This window comes from Dasypus novemcinctus, chromosome 3 (genome assembly GCF_030445035.2).
Source record: "Dasypus novemcinctus isolate mDasNov1 chromosome 3, mDasNov1.1.hap2, whole genome shotgun sequence".
NCBI lineage: Eukaryota > Metazoa > Chordata > Mammalia > Cingulata > Dasypodidae > Dasypus > Dasypus novemcinctus.
Window position 1 is genome coordinate 22,856,122 of NC_080675.1, and position 10,131 is coordinate 22,866,252.

At 36.6% G+C, this 10,131-nt stretch overlaps 1 pseudogene; it reads left to right on the forward strand.

Annotated features, from left to right (window-relative positions):
• The first annotated feature begins 3,212 nt into the window (after nt 1-3,212).
• On the forward strand, nt 3,213-4,650 carry LOC101420502 (zinc finger CCCH domain-containing protein 15 pseudogene; annotated as a pseudogene).
• Nucleotides 4,651-10,131: the final 5,481 nt, after the last annotated feature.

Here is a 10,131-nt window from a genome sequence, read left to right on the forward strand (position 1 = left end):
TGCCTTTTAGGCCTAAAATTTTGGAATCTGAGAGAAGACAGTATTTTAAGGCAAACATGTTTGGAAGAAGTGTAACCTATGGTATTAATTCTAGGTGAATTAATTTTTCAAATCCTCATCAAGGCAAATTTAATTTGGGAATGAATGACAATATTTTAATGCAAACATTGTGGTGGCTTGGAGCGATGTACCCCATATGGTTTGTGTTCTTAAACTTAATCCATTCCTGAGGATGTGAAATCTTGTAAATAGGACCTCTTGGTGAGTCAGGATGAAAGCCTTAAAGAAAAGGTCAGAGAGAAAGAGAAAAAGCCAGAAAGGACAGCCAAAAACTGAAAGTGAAGGGAATTGGACTAGAAGGGAGAGGGCAGGAGAGGCCACCATATGCATTGCCATGTGACGGAGAAGCCCAGGATCAAGGATCACCAGCATCCAGCCCCAGAATGCCAGTCTTTGGGAAGAAAGCATTGCCATGATGATGCATTGGTTTGGACTTCTCATCTCAAAACTGAGAGCCAATACATTCCCATTGTTTAAGCCAGCCCATTGCATGGTATTTGCTTTAGCAATGAGGAAACTAAACCATAAATAGTAGTTGAAGAAAGACAGAGATCCAGAAGATGAGGTGTTGGGCAGAGTAAGAATAGAAAATGGGCTTGATTACTTTATTTAGAAATCATGAAAGCTGGGAAGTTTATGGTACCCCTGCCATTGCAATTTGAAAAACAAAAACAAAAACAAAACTATTAAATAAATCTAAGAGAGATCAAAGACCAACAATGTTCTGGTTTTCCTATTTTGAACCAATTCATTGACCCTACTGTATTGCATCCTCTGCACTTGCTTTGCCTTACTATTGGGTGTTCCATAACTAATTGAAGAGATTTGACAGATAAACTGTACTGAAAGAAGTCATGACAAAGTCCTAAATATTCCCTACCTGACAATTTTAGGGTCTTACTCTTTGGTTTCAGATAAAACAAAGAGTACTCTCTGTCTTAGTGTCCTAGGGCTGCCATAACAAATTATGGCAAACTGGGTGGCTTAAAATAACAGAAACATATTCTTTCACAGTTCTGGAGGCCAGCAGTCTGAAATCAAGGTGATGGCAGGGCCATGCTCCCTCTGTAAACTCAAAGGAGGAATCTATTCCATGTCTCTCTCCTAGCCTCTGGTGGTTATGGGCAGTTCTTGGAGTTTCTGCGCTTATCACTACATAACTCTAGTCTCTCCCTCTATTTTCACATGCCCTCCTTCCCGGTTTGTCTTTTCTGTTCTTCTCATAATGGCAGCACACTATTGCATTGAGGGCCACCACTTAAACTTGTTCATATTTGCAATAACCCTATTTCCAAATAAGGTCACATTCTCAGATATAGGGATAGGATTTGCATTTATTTGTTTGGGGAAAAAGTTCAACTTATAATACTGTCTTAGAATCATCTATCTCCTAGTGAAAGAGATAAACAGAAGGATTGTAAAGTCACTGTACCAAAGAAACAGAGAGACAACTTTGCCTCCATACCTGTTGCAAGAGGAATCAGACAAATTCCTTAACCTCAGTCCACCCCACAGTTACATACTATGAATGCAATATTCTTTTGCCCTAGATGCTGGGGATTTTAGGAAATCCTAGGTCAGTTTTGAAGAATGCATGAAGAGTTTAACTACTGGGCAATCCTGGTAAGCTACAAGTACAAACTTATATCACTAACTGAACCTATAATGTCAAAACTTGTCTAGAGATATGAAACACCCAGGCAGCTTTAACCTGGGCCTGTCAAATCAGAATCCCTTGGATAAGGGTCCTGGTCATGGCATTTAAAATAAAATCTTAAGAGGATTCTTCAGCTTTCGACTTGGCACTTTTCTCTAGTCTGACATTTGGGAACTACTGTTCTTTATTCTGTTGTTTATTATGAGGCCTTTTATGTTTCGGGTCATAAATCATGTTCCCAAGAGTACTTTCAGCAACTTTCAGACTCTATTATTTCATTTCCTTCAAATTATCATTTCCTCCAAGCCCTTTGCCTGTTTTAGGGATAGTACTCCCAACATGCACGCATTTTCAAGTATAGTTTATAGCAGGTACTCCATGTATGTTGTCTGACAGAAGTTATTGAATCTCCCCCATCACCCCCAAGGAATTCTCCCTGCCTTTAAAACTCAATATCCAGGGTTGCTGGTACAGAAAGCCAAATACCATATTAGAAAATTGTAAACTAGTACAATTATTTGTGAGATTCATGGCAGAACTTTAAAACTGAAACATAAGATGAGGAGATCTGGGTTCTAGTTCAGATTTTCGTATTGATTTATTGAACAACATAAGCCAGTCTTTTAATCTCTCTAAACCTAAATTTCTTCATTTGGTGCTTGAGAGTTTTATTACCTGCTTTATCTACATTTCTTAAGGGTTTGAACTGTCTCCTGTAAGATATATGTTCAAGTCCTTTGAATATGGCCTTCTTTGGAAATTAAGTCTTTCAAGATATGATTAGTTGAAATGGGGCTAAATTGGATTAGGGTTGGGCTCTAATCCAGTGTGTATAGTGGCCCTATAAGAAGAGGAGAGAAGTCAGCAGTAAGACACTGGAGAGAAAGACCTATGAACATGGTGACCAAGACTGGATTTATGCGGCCACAAGTCAAGGAATGCCAAGGATTACTGCCAGAAGGTAGAAATATGCAAGGAAAGATTCTCCTCTCCGGGTTTCAGAAGGGGTGTGGCTCTGACAACATCTTAATTTTGGACTTCTAGCCTTTAGAATTGTGGAGCCATTTATTTCTGTTGTTTTAAGCCCCTGCTTTGTAGAACTTATTTATAGAAGCTCTAGGAAACGGAATCAACTTGTAAGGGCTCCTCGAGGTTCAAGATAGTAGAAAGTGCCTCACAATTGTAAGAAAATGTTATTTATCCAAGAAACAATTTCTAAGATTTGTTCTCTTAATCTCTAGGTCAAATATTTCCTTGTAACTCCATTATGTTCTATTTCCACAGTGCTCATGCTCATGTGTGGAGACTGAAAAGGACACGGCATGCCTAAGGATTGCATTTATTTCTTGAAATCTGGGTAAAGAAAGGAAAGAGAGCACACTTTCTAGTTTTTTCTCATATAGATTATCTTTTTTCCCTTTAGCTTGAGCCTCCTTTATGATAGCTTTTTCTAAACCAAACTTTGAATATCTTTTCAAAAAGTCTAAACATCAGAATGCATCTTACCTTAATACCGAAACTAAAAATATATTTAGGCCGGCAAGTGAGTCGCCTTCCGCGCTGTGCGGCAGCCAAGGTGGCCCTGATCGTCTTCTACCTCCTGCGCGGGGCCAGAGCCCCCTGCAGTTTCCAGCTGCGTTTAAGCCTGGCCAGTACCACCTGTCTCCACAACGCCCCCCAAGAAACAGCTCAGTCTGGGGGCAGCAAAAAGGCGGAACAGAAAAAGAAGGAGCAGATTATCGAAGGCAAAACTTTTGTTCTGAAGAATAAGAAAGGAGCAAAGCAACAGAAGTTTATCAAAGCTGTCACTCATCAAGTTAAGTTTGGTCAACAAAATCCTCATCAGGTAGCACAAAGTGAAGCTGAAAAGAAATTGAAGAAAGATGAGAAGAAGAAAGAATTGCAAGAACTGTTCAAACCTGTAGTTGCTGCTCAAAAATAAGTAAAGGTGCAGATCCCAAATCTGTAGTATGTGTGTTTTTCAAGCAAGGACAGTGTACTAAAGGAGATAAGTGTAAGTTTTCTCATGACTTGACTCTGGAGAGAAAATGTGAAAAGTGAAGTGTTTAATGCAAGAGATGAAGAACTTGAGAAAGATACCATGGATAATTGGGATGAGAAAAAGCTGGAAGAAGTAGTGAACAAGAAGCACGGTGAAGCACAAAAGAAAAATACAAAAACTCAAATAGTGTGCAAGCACTTCCTTGAAGCTATTGAAAACAACAAGTATGGCAGGTTTTGGGTATGCCCTGGAGGGGGCAATACTTGCATGGATCGTCATGCACTTCCTCCTGGATTTGTGTTGAAAAAAGATAAAAAGAAAGAGGAGAGAGAAGATGAAATTTCATTTAGAAGATCTAATTGAAAGAGAACGTTCTGCCCTAGGTCTAAATGTTACCAAAATCACTCCAGAACCTTTTCTTGCATGGAAGAAAAGGAAAAGACAAGAAAAGATTGATAAATTTGAGCAAGATATGGAAAGAAGGAAAGCAGACTTCAAAGCAGAGAAAGCACTAGTGATCAGTGGTGGTGACGTGTTTGAATTTCGCCCTGAACTGGTTGAGGAGGAGGAGGAGGAAGCAGATGACACCCATTATATCCAGGGATCAGGTGGTGATGAGGTTGATGATTCTGGGAGTGTGAATGACATAGATTTAATCCTCTACATTCCAAGAGATGTTGATGAGACTGGTTTTACTATAGCCAGTCTTGAAAGATTCAGCACATGTATTTCAGAGAAAGATGAAAACAAATTAAGTGAAGTTTCTGGCGGCAGGGCTGAAAATGGTGAAAGAAGTGATTTGGAAGAGGACAACGAAGGAGAGGGACAGGAAAAGGGAGCCATTGATGCTGTTCCTGTTGATGAAGATCTTTTTACTGGAATAGACTTGGATGAACAAGAAGAATTAAACACTCTTGATTTAGAAGAATGACACCAAACAAGTCAATTAAAAAATTGTCAGCTTTGCATGAGTTAAAATTGACTACGTTAGTTTTTTTCCACCTAGAATTCTACAACAGGATGCTTATTTCCCATTCTGATTTTGGAGGGCATATGCTTCTCCATAAAAGGAATATTCTCCCTACATCTTCTCTTCTGACTTTGATTACATCTCATAGTAAGTTCAGAGTAGTTTATGATAAATTGAGACATAATGTTCATTGCAGGAAAATGATTGCTGTAACTGTCCACTCAAGTGGGAAGTGTAACTGCATTTCCAATTTTGATTTTCACTGGACATGTGTTATTACCAGGAGCAACATAAACTTACACTTTAAATATTCTTCATTTAATGCAGTTTTTAATGAGTGATTTGATTTCCTTGTATTTATCTATTAAGCAGACTGCCTAAAATACAAGCACTGTACTTCATAAAGGAAACTGCATATGCAGATTCATTGTTGTTTATCTTTGGACAGTTAGTCAAATGGACATTTAAAATGGAACTTCTTTAATTTGACAGGAAAGCTGCAATGCCCTGTGTTAAACTGTTTCAAACTTTTCCTTCTTCCTTTTTGCCACTAAAGTTGTAAATAAAGACCATCATACATTAAAAAACAAATATATATATATATATAACATATATATATATATATTTGATTCTTGCTTGGAAATTGGTATTAAAGGGCTTAAATCCCTTTTGAAAGAACAGATCAGTTTAAGTTATTTAAGGGGTGGAAGGGAAAGCCACTGAACTACAAAATACAAGTAAAAAAGTAACTTTGGACAAAGGTCCATGAAGGGCAATAGTCATTTTCTAGCTGCAAGAAGAGATTTGAATGAAGATGATGAGCCAAAACAGTATTGTTTAATTGTGCTAAAGCTGTATCTATCTTAATAAAAATAAAAAAGCAGAGTTTATTGGTACATTGATTTAGCATCTATATCCATAATTTTCCACTTTCTAGTCTAATAAATGCATTCAGATATTTCTCTATTTTATTGTAAAATGTACTAGAATGGTAGATATAGTTGGTGTTATTAATATAATATATTAGTTTGGGCTATATGAAATTAATTATGTTCAATAATTTTTATCTACAGCAAAGACTAATTCATATTGTTGAAAGCAGTGTAAATAAACTACCAAGAAAACAATGTACATCAGGAATGTCATGAAAACTTTTTACATGTGTCCTTTTTTATATAGCATTACTTGAGTGTTACCTATAGGAAGTTCATTTTATATTAATTTGTTCCTTAAACAAATACATGTGAAGCATTTTCAATGTACTGGCTATCATTAAATGTACTAATAGTATAGGAATAATAGACATTTATGCCTTTGTGTAACTTGCAACACAGTTGGAGTGAAAGTCAAAGTAGTCATTTTTATTTAATCAAAAGATATTTAGCAAACCCTTTTGATGCCTCAAGCATTTTGCTAGACACTGAAAGGCAAAAGTGAGAAAAACATGAAAGATCCGTGCCCTAATACCATGGCAGTTCAGTCAGATCTTAATCACCTAAGGCCAAAATTTACCTATAGTGATCAGTACTTTTAAGGAAAATATATAGAGTGCTTTGGGAATTTATAATTGAGAAAATTTGATCTCATTAACAGTTTACTGATTTATTTTATTTTTTCTCTTCTTAAATTAATTAATTTATTTTCAAGAAAGTTTAGATTACATAATTTACATAAAAGATATAGGGAATTCCTATATGCCCTATTCTCTCCCCCTCCCACACTTTCCCACATCAGTGTGGTAAATTTTATGAAACAGTGAAGGCATCTTTATGTATTTGTCTTTGATTCACGAGTTGAATGTGGAGTAAGAATTAACTAGATTAAGACCTGTGAGTGGGAAATTGTGGTTGGGAGGATTTCTGTTGTCCAGAACAAGTGTTTGCTCTAAGAACTATAAGAAGGAAAATGTGGCTGGAGTGAGCAATAGGAGATGAGGAGAATGGGATCAGAAAGCTCAGGCAAAGGAGGGTTTAGGGGGTCTTGTTAAGGATTTTTTTTTTTTAATCATAAAGGCCCTGAAAAGTATTAAACACTTAGGTAGATAAATTTGGGGATTCAATTTGGGTTTTAAAATGATGTAATTGGCTATACAGGGAAGACAGAATGGATGGGAAGGAAGTAAGAGTTTAGACAGCGTGCAGACTACAGGCTATTTCATGGATCCTGGGACATAGGGCAGTGGGAATGAGGATAACTGGTATAAAACCAAGGTGTAAGAAGAGTGTTCCTGAACCACCCACAGAGCACGGGGAATATAACAGAGAGGTGCTGTGTGTGGAGTGTGGGTTGAGGATGATCATATCCTAGAAGAGATTCAAAGGGCAAATGACATTCTCATCTCATCTGCAAATTCCTACTGCAATGTCAGGTTATATTGTCGAAGGGGCTTCGAAGGATTAGTAGAGACTGAACTAGAATCCAGGTTACTCCCTTAACTGTGTGTATTTATAAGTAATCCTTCTGGGCCTCAATTTCCTCATTCAAAATATGGGAACATAATGTGTTTCTTGCTCCATTAGAAGAATGTTTTCAGCCTACAAGGTAATTTAAAATAAATTTGACAAAGAGAGAATACTGTATAAATGTAAATTATTTTAAATATTTTGCATAATTTTTGGCAGCCTGTCTTCCCAAAATGTGGGAGAAAATAGAACTGAATGTTGCTCTTATGATTAGAGAAAAGTCATTATTATCTCCCTTCCCATTATGTGACTTTAAAGGTTTGAATTCTGAGCATTTTGTAGAGAGCTCTGTACCCTGTGGGTGTTAAATAATTACTTGTCAACTGACCTGTTATTAAATGTTACTTTTAATCACCTTGCAGAGAGAATTTAAAGTAGGCTACAGAAGGACAGTCTTGATAACTTCATGGATATGTTAAAATGTCTCCAGTCTGCTGTATAGCATTTGAATTTGAATTCATAAGCTATAGGAGCTTAATTTCTTTAGAGAGAAGCTACTGTTCAATGAGCTTTTTCTACAATAAAGAGTTTTAGGGAAAAAAATCTTCCAAGGGAACAATTATTTCTTTTACAGGATGACCTTTCCTTCAAACACCCATGGCTGGTAAAACTTAAGGTATAGGGGAAAAATGAATTCTGTTGAAGAGTATTCTATCAGTTTTTTTTTTTTTTTTTTCTTTCTCACAGTAAAGAAAGAAAAGAGATAATTTCAGAAAGTGCTACAAGAAAAATCCAAATTCCAAGGTCAGATCTGACACAGCTTTTCTCTGCACATAGAACATTTGGTCTGACCCATTAATGGGAAGAGTTCATCCCAATTTAGAGTGACTTTCTGAGTGCCAAAGTCTCAAGTAACTCCGCTGGTAATTCAACTCACAGGATAGTTTTTAAGAGCTGAATTGAGTCAGGTCGTAGAGACTTCATTCTGAAGATGCTTAAACTTCCTCCTTGAAGGCGGAGCCAAGGTCCGTAGCCTTTGGCTAATGGGTCTCTTTTGTTTGGCCTTAAATTAAGCAATAATCAAGTAAAATTTAGAACACCGCATGAACTATTCAGATTCTTGTTTTTCTTGGTACCAAGCTGGGTGATTTGTAAGCACCTAGCTGACCATAGTTTGTAGATTCTGTGTGGCTTTCAAACATCATATACAGGTAACTGAATTTTCCAAATACCTTGTCATTAAAATCATGGCCTTTAGAATTGGACTGTCATGGACTCAATGCCTGCAATGAAACTGTGGTTAATTCTATCAGACCCAATCTCCTTGTTTGGAAAGTATTCTCATATGAGAAGTGAGCATATATTTAATTCCAAATCTGTATGTTCATTGACAGGATTGAAAAGAAAAGGTCTTAGCATAGTCCTTGGCACATCCAAGTACCCAAAACACATTAGCTCTTGTTATAAGCTACCTCCAAATGTTGTAGGTAGAATTAAATCCCATATGTAGGAGTGGCTTACACAGAAGATGAAACAGGCTTTGAAAAAGTTCTAGTCCCCTCTTCCTGAGATTATTTTTTTCCTAGAGGTAAGTAAAGAAAACTAAAGAAATTTCTCAATTTTCTAGTGTAATTACAAAATAACATATTCTAGTTGTTACCCCATAACTTAAATAAAGATTATCCATCACCATGTATGTGTGTATATATATATGTATATAAACACACAAAATTCTAACTTTTATGGCTTTTGTGATGATTTAAAAGATGATAAAGTAGCCAAGGTAAGACTATAGAACTGAAAGAAGACAGATATTGAGAATCCAATGTCTTATTTTACTGATGAAGAAATGGCTACCTATTCATTGATTTGTTTATTTCTTTATTCATTTCTTTATTCATTCTTTATATATATGTATATATGCAGACATATATATTTTAAGTAACATCTAAAACTGCAGTTAGCAGAGCAAGTCCAAGTCTGAATTCCACCAGTTTTATAATAGATGTGTGAGATTATATTGCCAAATCTCATTTCCTCATCTGTTCCGGGGGGTTGATATTAATGACAGCCTGTTTACTTACTACACTCTACTCAACCATAAGCTCCATGAAATCATGGTTGTACTTAGATGTTGTACAAAACTTACCACGAACTTAGTGGCTTCAAATTACTTCCATTTATAATCTCAGTTTCTGTAGGCCATAAGTCTGGTCAAGACTCAACTGGGTTCTGTGCTCAATGTTTCACATGACCAAAATCAAGGTGTCAGCTGGAACTGTGTTCTCCTCTGAGGCTCAGAAGCGTCTTCCAAGCTCACTAGTTGTTGGGAGAATTAATTTCCTTATGGATGTATGATTGAGGTTCCTGCTTTCTTGACAACAGTCGTCCAGAGACCTCCACATCCAGGTCCACATGTCATGGCTCCCTCCTCTCCTAATGTTGCAGCTTACTATTTCAAGGTCAGAAGGAGTGCATCTACTTCTGCTTCCTGATTCTTTTCAGGGCTCATCTGATGAAATCAGGCCACCAGGATAATAACCCTTTTTATTAACGGAAAGTCAACTGATTTGGGACCTTAATTACATCTTCAAAATCTCTTTGCCATATAAGCATAGCATAAGAGAACCACAAAAACCAGAACCCATTATATTGAGAAGTCAAGCCTGCACTCAAGGGGAAGGGGATTGAATAGGATGTTTATATCAGGGGACGGGAATATTAGGGGGCATCTTATAGTTCTGCTTACCACATATTCTATGTCTAGTAAAGTATATGAAGACTCAGAGATTCATAACGGATATCCTTTGGAATAGTCACAAAATTTATGTGATTATTTAGGAATAATACTTTCAGTAACACAGAAGTATAATATTTACTAATTACTTTTATTAATTTGGCCTCCAAGAATTTCATCATTCCTTACTATCTTTCTATTATGAATTACATGCTATGATTCTCAATGTGCTTATGAATACATCAATTGAATCAAACAGAGATGTGTACCTTAGTCATTTGAAATACAGTCAACATAGGGCTT